Source organism: Lichenostomus cassidix, chromosome Z (genome assembly GCF_008360975.1).
Source record: "Lichenostomus cassidix isolate B80296 chromosome Z, HeHo_3.0, whole genome shotgun sequence".
Classification (NCBI taxonomy): Eukaryota; Metazoa; Chordata; class Aves; order Passeriformes; family Meliphagidae; genus Lichenostomus; species Lichenostomus cassidix.
In genome coordinates, this window is record NC_139511.1 from 16,795,957 (window position 1) to 16,805,390 (window position 9,434).

The following is a 9,434-nucleotide window of genomic DNA, read 5'->3' on the forward strand; positions in this document are numbered from 1 at the left end:
GAACAAACAAAGGCCTGACTTGATACCTAATTTATTCTAAATGGAAAATAAAAATGAAGTAATATTTCAGGATAATTTTGGTGTGTGCAATTTTCTAAGTAATAACAATCTGCTAGAGCTGCTGTAAGCAGCTGTAAACACAACTGTCTCTTTCCATGCAGCATTTCCAGTGACATTTTTAACAGACACACTAAAGTCAGTTCAGGGTGTGTTTCATGTAATTGGTAGCTTTTGGGGATGGATCTCAGATGATATCATCTTTTTAATATCTGTGAAGTTCTTCGGCAGAAGAGGGTTTATTCCATTTGTAGGGTGTGCACTATGATCTAATCGTTTTCCTTCAACTCTGGTGCAAATGACTGGTGTATGTTCTCAGTAATAGACAGTACTATAGTTATCTGTGGTCTCATTTCTATTTCTGAAAAATTATTCTATGATGAGCATCACTCAGTAGTATATATTGCACATTTCTTGCTTTTTAATTTTTTTAATAGTATAATACAGATTTCCATATGAACCATGTTTTGGTTACATTCTTTTTTTAACATTCATCTATTGATTCCAGATTTTTCTGTCCTTCACTACAGTGAAATACAAATTCTTAGAAGATATGAGTATCTATAATCCCACAAATCATAGCAGCATGTACAATTGCCACTGGGTTGTTTCTGTTAGCTAGCAGACAAACCTAATGTAAAAACTCATCATCAGGATTTAACAGCTGTACATGAAAGAAAATAAAGAAAAAATGGTTTGCAGTCTCTTTTCCCTGTAGGACATTCTCTTTTTGCTTTGTAGGAACCCTCACCACAATTCTCTCAGTCCTTAAGGGGTGGGATGCTGCTTTTTTTAAGTATCTCATTCCCACAGAATTTTCTATTTCTGCTATTTCCAACATTTTGCTGCCTGCAAATTTTTCTGAATAACTGTCAGTCCTTCTTTTCCATTAAATCTATTTCCAGAGTATCTTAGTGGTTTGGACCTCTCCTGTTTTCCCACCCTTTTTTTGAGTTTCAGAATGTAATCTCACTCTTTGTGGTGCCACATCTCTCCTGCTGCCTCCTTGAGCTCCACTGATTTCAGAAATGCTCACTGGGCCTCAGGCTTGATGTGGGAAATCACTGTGACTAAAGCCAATTTTCTGGCGACCCTATAAACAGTGGCGCCAAGTGAGACCCTTTGAATTCCCCGGGACCATGGGGGCTGTGACCAGAGATCTCCCTTGGAGTGAACAATACCTGGGGATCACTGCTGGATGCTGACACCCCCTGCCTCAGGGTTCAACCCTTCACCCACTGAAAAGGCACAAAGGCATCCCATGTGAGTACTTCCCTGAACCTGGGGGGGATTTTTCACAGGTATATACCTAGAACTTACTCCTCTGGGTCTGTGTGCTGTGAATTTTGCTCTCCTGGATGCTTAGGTATTTCAGATTTGTAAGTAAGTTAGACCCATAAGTGAGTTACTGTTGTGCTTGTAGTAAATTCTATAGAATCTTCTGTTAAATTGTTTGTTGGGCTATTGATTGAATGCTTTTGAGTGCTGTTAAGTTAAAGTGATGTTAAACCCTTTAGGCCTAAACCTTTGGTCAACTCCAAGGCTCTTACTGAGTCACTCTGAACCTTGTGACTCAATAGTGGAGTCTCCCTTATTCCTTTTAATCCTTATCCTTTCCCATCCTTACCCTTTTCCCATCCCCAGCATCTATGTATATAATGTAAAATCTATTTGATTTTTAGACTGATTGATTCAGAGTTTAGTCTGATTTTTCTGTGTGCACTAACTATCCAGTAAATAATAGAGTGAACTTTGCCAACAAACTTTTTCATGCTTTCACTTGTATATTAAACCTGCTTTTTCTAGTACATTTGCCAGTGATTCCCTGAGCAACCTAATACACTCATTCATGACACTCTGTTAAGAATCATCTCTCAAAATATACTTATTTTGTAAAATTCTCTGCTCCTTTTGACTCTCATTATAGCAACATGTTCAAAACCAACGAGTTGCATAGAAATATCCTTGGTGAATAGGCATCAGGTGTGGAGACACTGCCCATGTCACAGAATCACAGTCACATTGGACCACAGTGGGTCATCTGGTCCAGCCTCCCTGCTCAGGCAGGGTCACTGCAGAGCACATGGCACAGGGCTATGTCCAGATGGTTCTGGCATATCTCCAGGGAGGGAGACCCCACAGCCTCTCACTGTGAAAGTGAAGGAATCAATACCTCAGAACTTGTGTAAAAATGTTGATTCCCACTCCCTATTTTTGTGTTGCTTGCTGAGCATCAAACAGTCCCTTTGTAATCTGTGAGTCAGGGTAGGTTTGAATTCTTCCATAGCCATCACATTGAATGAACTAGATTAAACACTTTGCAGTCCAGATTATGGATTTAGAATGAGTGTCAATATGAAGCTTAGAAATGTTGATATCCCCTCTTACTAGGAGTAATTGGTTGTGTTTTTTTCTTATGATACTTCATTACTTTTCATTACACTTAGGTCACTATGAACTCTTTAACCTCCACATGCTCTCACCCTGGGCAGTCCCACATAAATAACATCATGGTTAATAGTGACATTCAAACTCAGTTTCCAAAAGGAAGCTAATAAATAAAGTTCACACTAACAAGCATATGTTTAGTAGTTATTGATTATACAAGTAGAAAACAAGGGTCCTAAGTGAATTACAATTTCTAGACTTATGTATGTGTAATACATAAGTGTCGAAACAACTGTATTACTCTATTTTCCAAAGAAGGTCCTAAAAGTTACAAAAATATTTTTGTGTGCAAACAGTTCACCTCTTTGCCTGTGAAAGCGTTATGCTCAGAACCTGTGAAAGAGTAAAAGTTATTACTAATTGCCTAGAACTGAAGTTGTTAAGGAACATCACTGTTGGAGGGCCCCAGAGCATGAAGTCTCAATATGAAGCTTAACAGGGAAGCAAATGTTCTGCAAGGAGCACAGTGTATGGTAAATTTGAGTAAAAATCCCGTTTTCTCTCTCAGGTGACTACATACACCATAACCAGTATGTGAACCCACACCTGTTGTTAACCAAATTCTGGTCACAGACTTAAAAGACAAAACACTCTGTATCTTGATTGTAAACATTAAGAATTCTCAGAAATGTTATGCAAAAGTAATGAAGTTGAACAGAGACATGTCATTTTCTAGAATATACCTGCAAAGGAAAGTACAAAGTGAGATGAAGTTTTTCACTAGGCAGAGATGCAACAATATTGGTACAGGCAAATCCTTAATCTCTAAAGACAGTAATTACCCTGGACATCTTTGTAATTTTTTTTAAAGTTGTCATCCAGAAAATGCTTGACTTGTGAACAATCAGCTATGTGAGCTTAAGGTCATAGAAACAAATGTTTGAATGCAAGTGTGGGGTTTTTTTCATAATTTTTGCAGAAATAATTTGGCAACTGGTACCTAAAGTGAGTATTTAATTCTGCTTTTCTTTTTGTAGTCTGTTAACTCTTGCTTTAAATTCTACTGCTTTTAAAGCAAGTTCTTATGTTAGACCTGTGAACTTTCTTCATAAACAATTAATGAACCCAATTGCATGCAGAGGACCCATCAGGTGAAATTTAGAGAAAAAGTAGTAAACAAACCCCCCCTTTCTCCATGTAACAGTGGGTAATGGGGTATGGGGGGTTTGTGTTCATGTGTTTTCACTGACTTTGGCAGATTTTGCTGCCTCTTCCTGTCCATTGATACATTGGTTGTAACACAGCCTATTTTTCATGTTACAGGTAAGTTAGAGGAACAGCATTGCACATAATCTTTTGGAAGACAGGGAGCCAATTACAGTGGTATCCAGAATACACAGTCCATATAATAATCCACCAGGAATGGGATATCCAGATCTTCAGGTCTGATTTTGAAATCCAATGCAATAGTTTTATATAGAAATATTTTAATTTCCAGCAAAGTCACCAAAGTTCATCCAGAAAGCTTCTTTTATTGGAGGTGTAGACACTATCCCACAGAAAATGTGGGGGGATCACAGAATAGAGGGGATTGATTCATCATGGAAGACAGTTTAGGAAAGAAATGTCTGTAAATGTTGGCATGATTTTTCTTTTTCAGATAAAGCATGTCACAAACAGGAATAGGTCTCTGTGCAGGAAACAGCTCTTCTGTAAAAGGGGCCAGGGAACAGAGCATATTAGGCCAAGACAGTGGCAGAGCAAGCAAAACAAATACAGTGGCTATTGATCTCCTTCCTCTGTCATGCATAATTCATCGCAGAACTGCAGAGGAGAGAATGCTCCAGCTTTCAGCACAGCTATCACATCTGAATCAGGTACAGTAACACATGCTCTCATACTCAGATTCTTAGATCAAAGGGTAACAGGTATGAAAAAACAAATGCAGGCAGATGAACACATTTGCCAGCAAATTAATTTTCTCGGGAATATTACCAGAAAAAGAAAGTTTTCTTCTGAAGGAAAATGTTCAAGGAAAGATTGCATCAGGCTATGGACTGCTTTTGCCAGAATTTACATGTTTGTGCCTCCAGCAAGGTAATCTTGTGAAGCAAGACGTGCTATGATGTGCAAAACCAAGATTTACTCCTACTGATTTTACAAGCACTGCTGTCAACTGCAGAAAAAAAACCCCCATGCATACTGTGGTCTCATACTCAGAGAAAACATACACAAACTCACAGAAGAGAAGTAGAGGTGTCTGTCACACCTGCCTGGCTGGAGCCAGCAGAGAGAGAAAAGATATGGCTGAGCAGTTCAGAAACTCAAAAGAATCTGTAGCCAAATCATTCTGGAGCGAAACGTTTTGGAGTGAGGCTTCTTTGAAACACAACTTTTCTTGAGCCTTTCAGGAACATTAGCTAGTTCAGGGTATCTCAGACCCAGGGAGGCTTGTGCTTGTTTGCCAAAGGTGCATTTGGTGTGTCTCAGCCACAGCCTGCAATGGTGAGGGGTCTCTGGGAGGAGCCTGGCTGTGGAGGGGTCACTCACTGGGATATTGGCAGCTCCAGTGTGCTCGGAGCCAGAAGAGGCAGTGCCAAATGGCAGGGATTGTGGATTGCTTTACCCCTTGGCCCCTGTCCAGCAGATATTGCAATTTCAGGAGATCTCCCTGCCAGGCAAAGCAACAAAGAAAGGCTTGCCACCACATTAACTGGTTAAGATGAATTTGCTGTAATAAAAAAAAGGTCACTTTAATTGATGGTTTAGTGTGAGCCTCTAAATTGAAATCTTGATGGAGGGAATTAGAATAACCTTTGAGTGAACTCAGTTTGAGCTATCATTTGAGGATCACAATAAGAAACAAAAGCTTGCATAGTCATGGGCACAGATTAAAGAATGCCTTGGATGGGTGCACTGGGGAAATGAAGGAAGAATTTAAAGAGACAGTGCAAATTATTGAAGAAGAGATTTTTCTTGCCTCTTAGCTCCCACTCCAACTTGAGCACTAAACTGCAGATGTTACTCACAGAAAATCTCCAACACATGACCATCTTCAAACACAAACCTGAGAGTAGGCTGTTGAGTAAAATCTGAGGCTGAGGCTCAGCATGACAGAGGATCATGGTCAACCAGCAGAGATGTTCTCAGACAGCTCTGGCATAGCTTTCGTGCCATTTTATATGGTAATTTAAAAACACAGCAACAAAACCTCAGAAGCTGTTGTCTCTTGTATAAAATATGGCAACAACACACTGGTCATTGTCCCAGTCTCCTTGGCTGGGAGGTAGGAGTCTGGTTTTCTCAGCTAGGTAGTTAGGTTTTTTCTTTCAAATCTATGCTTTCATCAAACATTAGTGTGTGGACTCTGAAGAGCAGATAAGCATGGCAATAAAGATAGATTTTGCCTCAGCAACAGATTGAAAGGTACAGATGGAGACAAAGGACAGCAACTGCACTGGGATATTTGGTGCCAGCTAAGAATTGCAACAGCAGCCTGCTCCAAACTTGCTTGTAGCTGAGCCTATGGAGGTGTTCGATCCTCACCCACTGCCTATACATCCTTTCTAAATACAGTGCAGGGTCTCAGGCCCCATGCATTTCCCAGCACACCATATCAGGAGGGGCATCTGAATCCTTTCTTCCTTGCCTGTAACTGAGTTCTTCCTTCCAGATCTGTTTCTTTTAGCAAATGTCAAATGCGTAAAGATCATTTGTTGACATTAGTTCAGACTTTAATATCTATTAGGATATTCTTCTCTCTCCTGTTCTTAGCCATCATTTTCTTCCTCAACCACTAAGAAAAAAGGTTCAAGACCCCTCAAGGAAACCTGGGCTAACCCTGTGAGAATGTGAAGGAGTCAGGTGGGGATCTGTCAGATCACTGGGGTGGCTGCTCTGAAGGGGTTTTGGTCCCAGCAGTGACAGTCTCTGGTGGTGGGAGTGTGACTACCAGAGTCTCACAAATGCTCAGGCTGGGAAAGTTCCTTAACAAAGCTTTCTGTGGGTTTTGTGGTGAGTTATGCCACACAGATTTCATAGTGGAGCAACAAGGCCAGAAACACAATGTTTCCCAACAACATTGCTGTGAAGGGAAAGCCTAAGGTCCCAAATAGCTTTTCAAAACTATTTTTGTCATTCATATTTGAATAGGAATTATGCTATCCTTATGCTTATTTGGGTTTTTTACTGTTTATTTTTTCATGTTGGCCTTTATATTTCACCAGAGGGCACTGTGACCATACTTAGAATTCAATCCATTGACTGGGTCACTTGAAAATGGAAAAATATTATCCTGTTTTTCCTCAGCATCAGACCTCAAATCAATGTGCTGTACATGTAGGATTTACTTGCTGGCTGTTTTAATCACTGCTGCTTCATCATAGCTAAAAGAAGGGAAGCAAGTGGGCAAAAACACATTTTAAATTAATATACTTAAAAATAAAATAATCTCCTCAGTTTTCTGTGGGGAAAGCTCAACTAAATAAAAGCCTGTACTTTTTTCCTCTAGGGCACCAGAGTTTCCCACAGTACAAGGATGTACTAAGAAGGCATTTTAACAGTAAAATGTAGGCATTTTAACAAAGAATTTCCAGCAGCTGCTGTATCAGAGGATATGAACACAAAGGGCAAAACCAGCAAAGCCAGCTCTGTCTCCCTGCTCTAGCCCAAGGTACGCTGGCCACTGCATCTCCAGCATCTCCTGCATCTTCAGCTTCTCCAGCATCTCCAGCTGCCAGGCTGCCCCTGCTTTGTCAAGTGCTGTGAGCTGAACAACTTCTGTGTGAAGAGGAAGTAACGGTGTTGCTCTCAGCTGCACTTTGATTCTATTCATTCAGTGGCCACACAGAAAATGCCAGTAAAAGGGTAGCAGTGCAGATCTTTCATATGAGGCAGTTTAGATAACTAATAATATTCCCTAAGAGATAAGTAATTTGGTCTTTCAGGAGTGTATGTGTATATTTGTGTGGAAAAATGAGGTCAGGATAGTGAAAATAAAATAATATAGGCTAGTATCACCATCCTTTAAATCTTCTGCATTGAGTCACTTATATCCAGAACTTGTGTTTATTTAATGCTGTTTTAACCAAGAGTGGTATTTGTGTTTCTCACAGATCATACATGACTTGGCAGGACAGGAAAGCTTATTCAAGGTAAGTTTTGATGGCAGCATATGTCTGAAGAAAAACGATTTATTTTTTAAGAATGACTCTCTTTTTTCCCTTGCTCTCTGGGATTAAACTTGTTTTTGCAAAACAGAAACATGAGCACCTTGTGTTTCAGACATCAGGACTGTGATCCTGGGCTCTACAGGGTGCTGTGCTGCTAGACACCTATTATTTCCTATGATGTGTGATCCACTCCATATGGTTGTCCTGCTGGTGTTGGTTCTGATCCATTACCCAGGGCTTGTACAAAAAGACCTTGGGAACACGAGGCTCTTTGTGGTTTACAGGTATCAAATGCCAGTACTGGGCACAGGTAATACAAAAAGGGGACTTTCCTGTGGGCTATGTGGTAGAGTCCTGCCCTGCTGGAGTCATATGTCCTGAGACATTTCTAGCTCCACAGGTATGCAACATACCTGACAAACACAATAGTTTTGCACTGGCTTTAGCCAAAACTCTATGGCATATTTGCCCACCACCTTGTTGAAGGCTGCCTTAACAAGAAGCTGTCAGCAAGATCTCTCTAATGAGACAACTTTATTTCTCCAAAATGTACTAAACAACGAATCTACTTGTTTGTAGAAGTCACACAACAGTGACCTTTATCTAATTATTGTTCCTATTCCACCCACAGGAAGAGTTGCAGTAGTTCAATTTGTCTGAAATTTTTTATGTCTTTGATTTTAAGGTAAACATGACAGCTGAGGCAAAAAAGGTTCCTCTGTGACAATGTGAGAACAATGCCTCTTTTTTTCACTTGTGCTTTTCATTTGATATGTTACCACCCTTATTGTTTTCAGAAGATTGATGGGTCTTACTGTGTAACCCCATTCATCCCCCACTGTCCCCTAGAAATAACTTTTGTGGCCATTCTAGCCTGGGTGGCCAAAACCAGCAATTTAAAAAGTATACTTACCCCTGTTTTTGATTCTAAATTATGCAATTCCTATTGTGTTTAAAAGCCTCTCTCTGGTGTCTGCTTGAAAGTCTGTAGGTAGAGCAGGTCTTTAAGAAAGTGGTGTTGCCTTTGTACACTGACACTTACAATGCATCTGCCACTTAGTATTCATTCTTTGTCTTGTAAAATACAAAAAGAAATCCTATACAGACTTTTACTTGTCACCCTGAGGCTTGTATAGAATGGGAAGTATGGAAAATAAGGTTAGATGTTTAACTTTTTCAGAAGTTTGTACATGATTTAACATTATGGTGAGAAGAAGGAGGAAAAGAGATACACTGTGCCTTTGTACTGGCTTGAAAAGAAACAAGTGGTGACCAGAGTGATGAGAATAAACTGTGGCATGACTGGCATAAACACTTCATGTTGTCATTTATATCTATGGATTTAAAAAAAAAACCAAAAACCAAACCAAACCAACAAAAAAAGAAAACCAAAACCAAACAAATATTTTAAATTATATTCTAATAATTTGTAGCACATCCATTGCAACAGCAATGAGTTAGAACTCCAGTCTGCCAGTGCAAATAGCATTTCAGTCATGTAAGGTCATCCTCTTGTATTTCTTGTGGATAAAATTGCAAATTGCCCCTATGAAATCTAAGCTCTGCCCTGTCAGGCTTCAGCAGACTGCAGAAAAAATGAGTTTGCTGTAATTGCATTTTGTGGAGGTGTGTTGTAGATGAAGAGCTGGCATGAGATGGGGACAGTATAGAAGATGAGAAGCTGTGATGCAGAGCAGGTACTCGAGACATGGGAAACATGTGTGCAGGTTTGAGTGGCCCCAATTGCCACAGCACCAACTGTGGGCCATGAACAGGGATGGGGAAACACAGCAGGTCTCAGTGGCCACAGGCAACTGG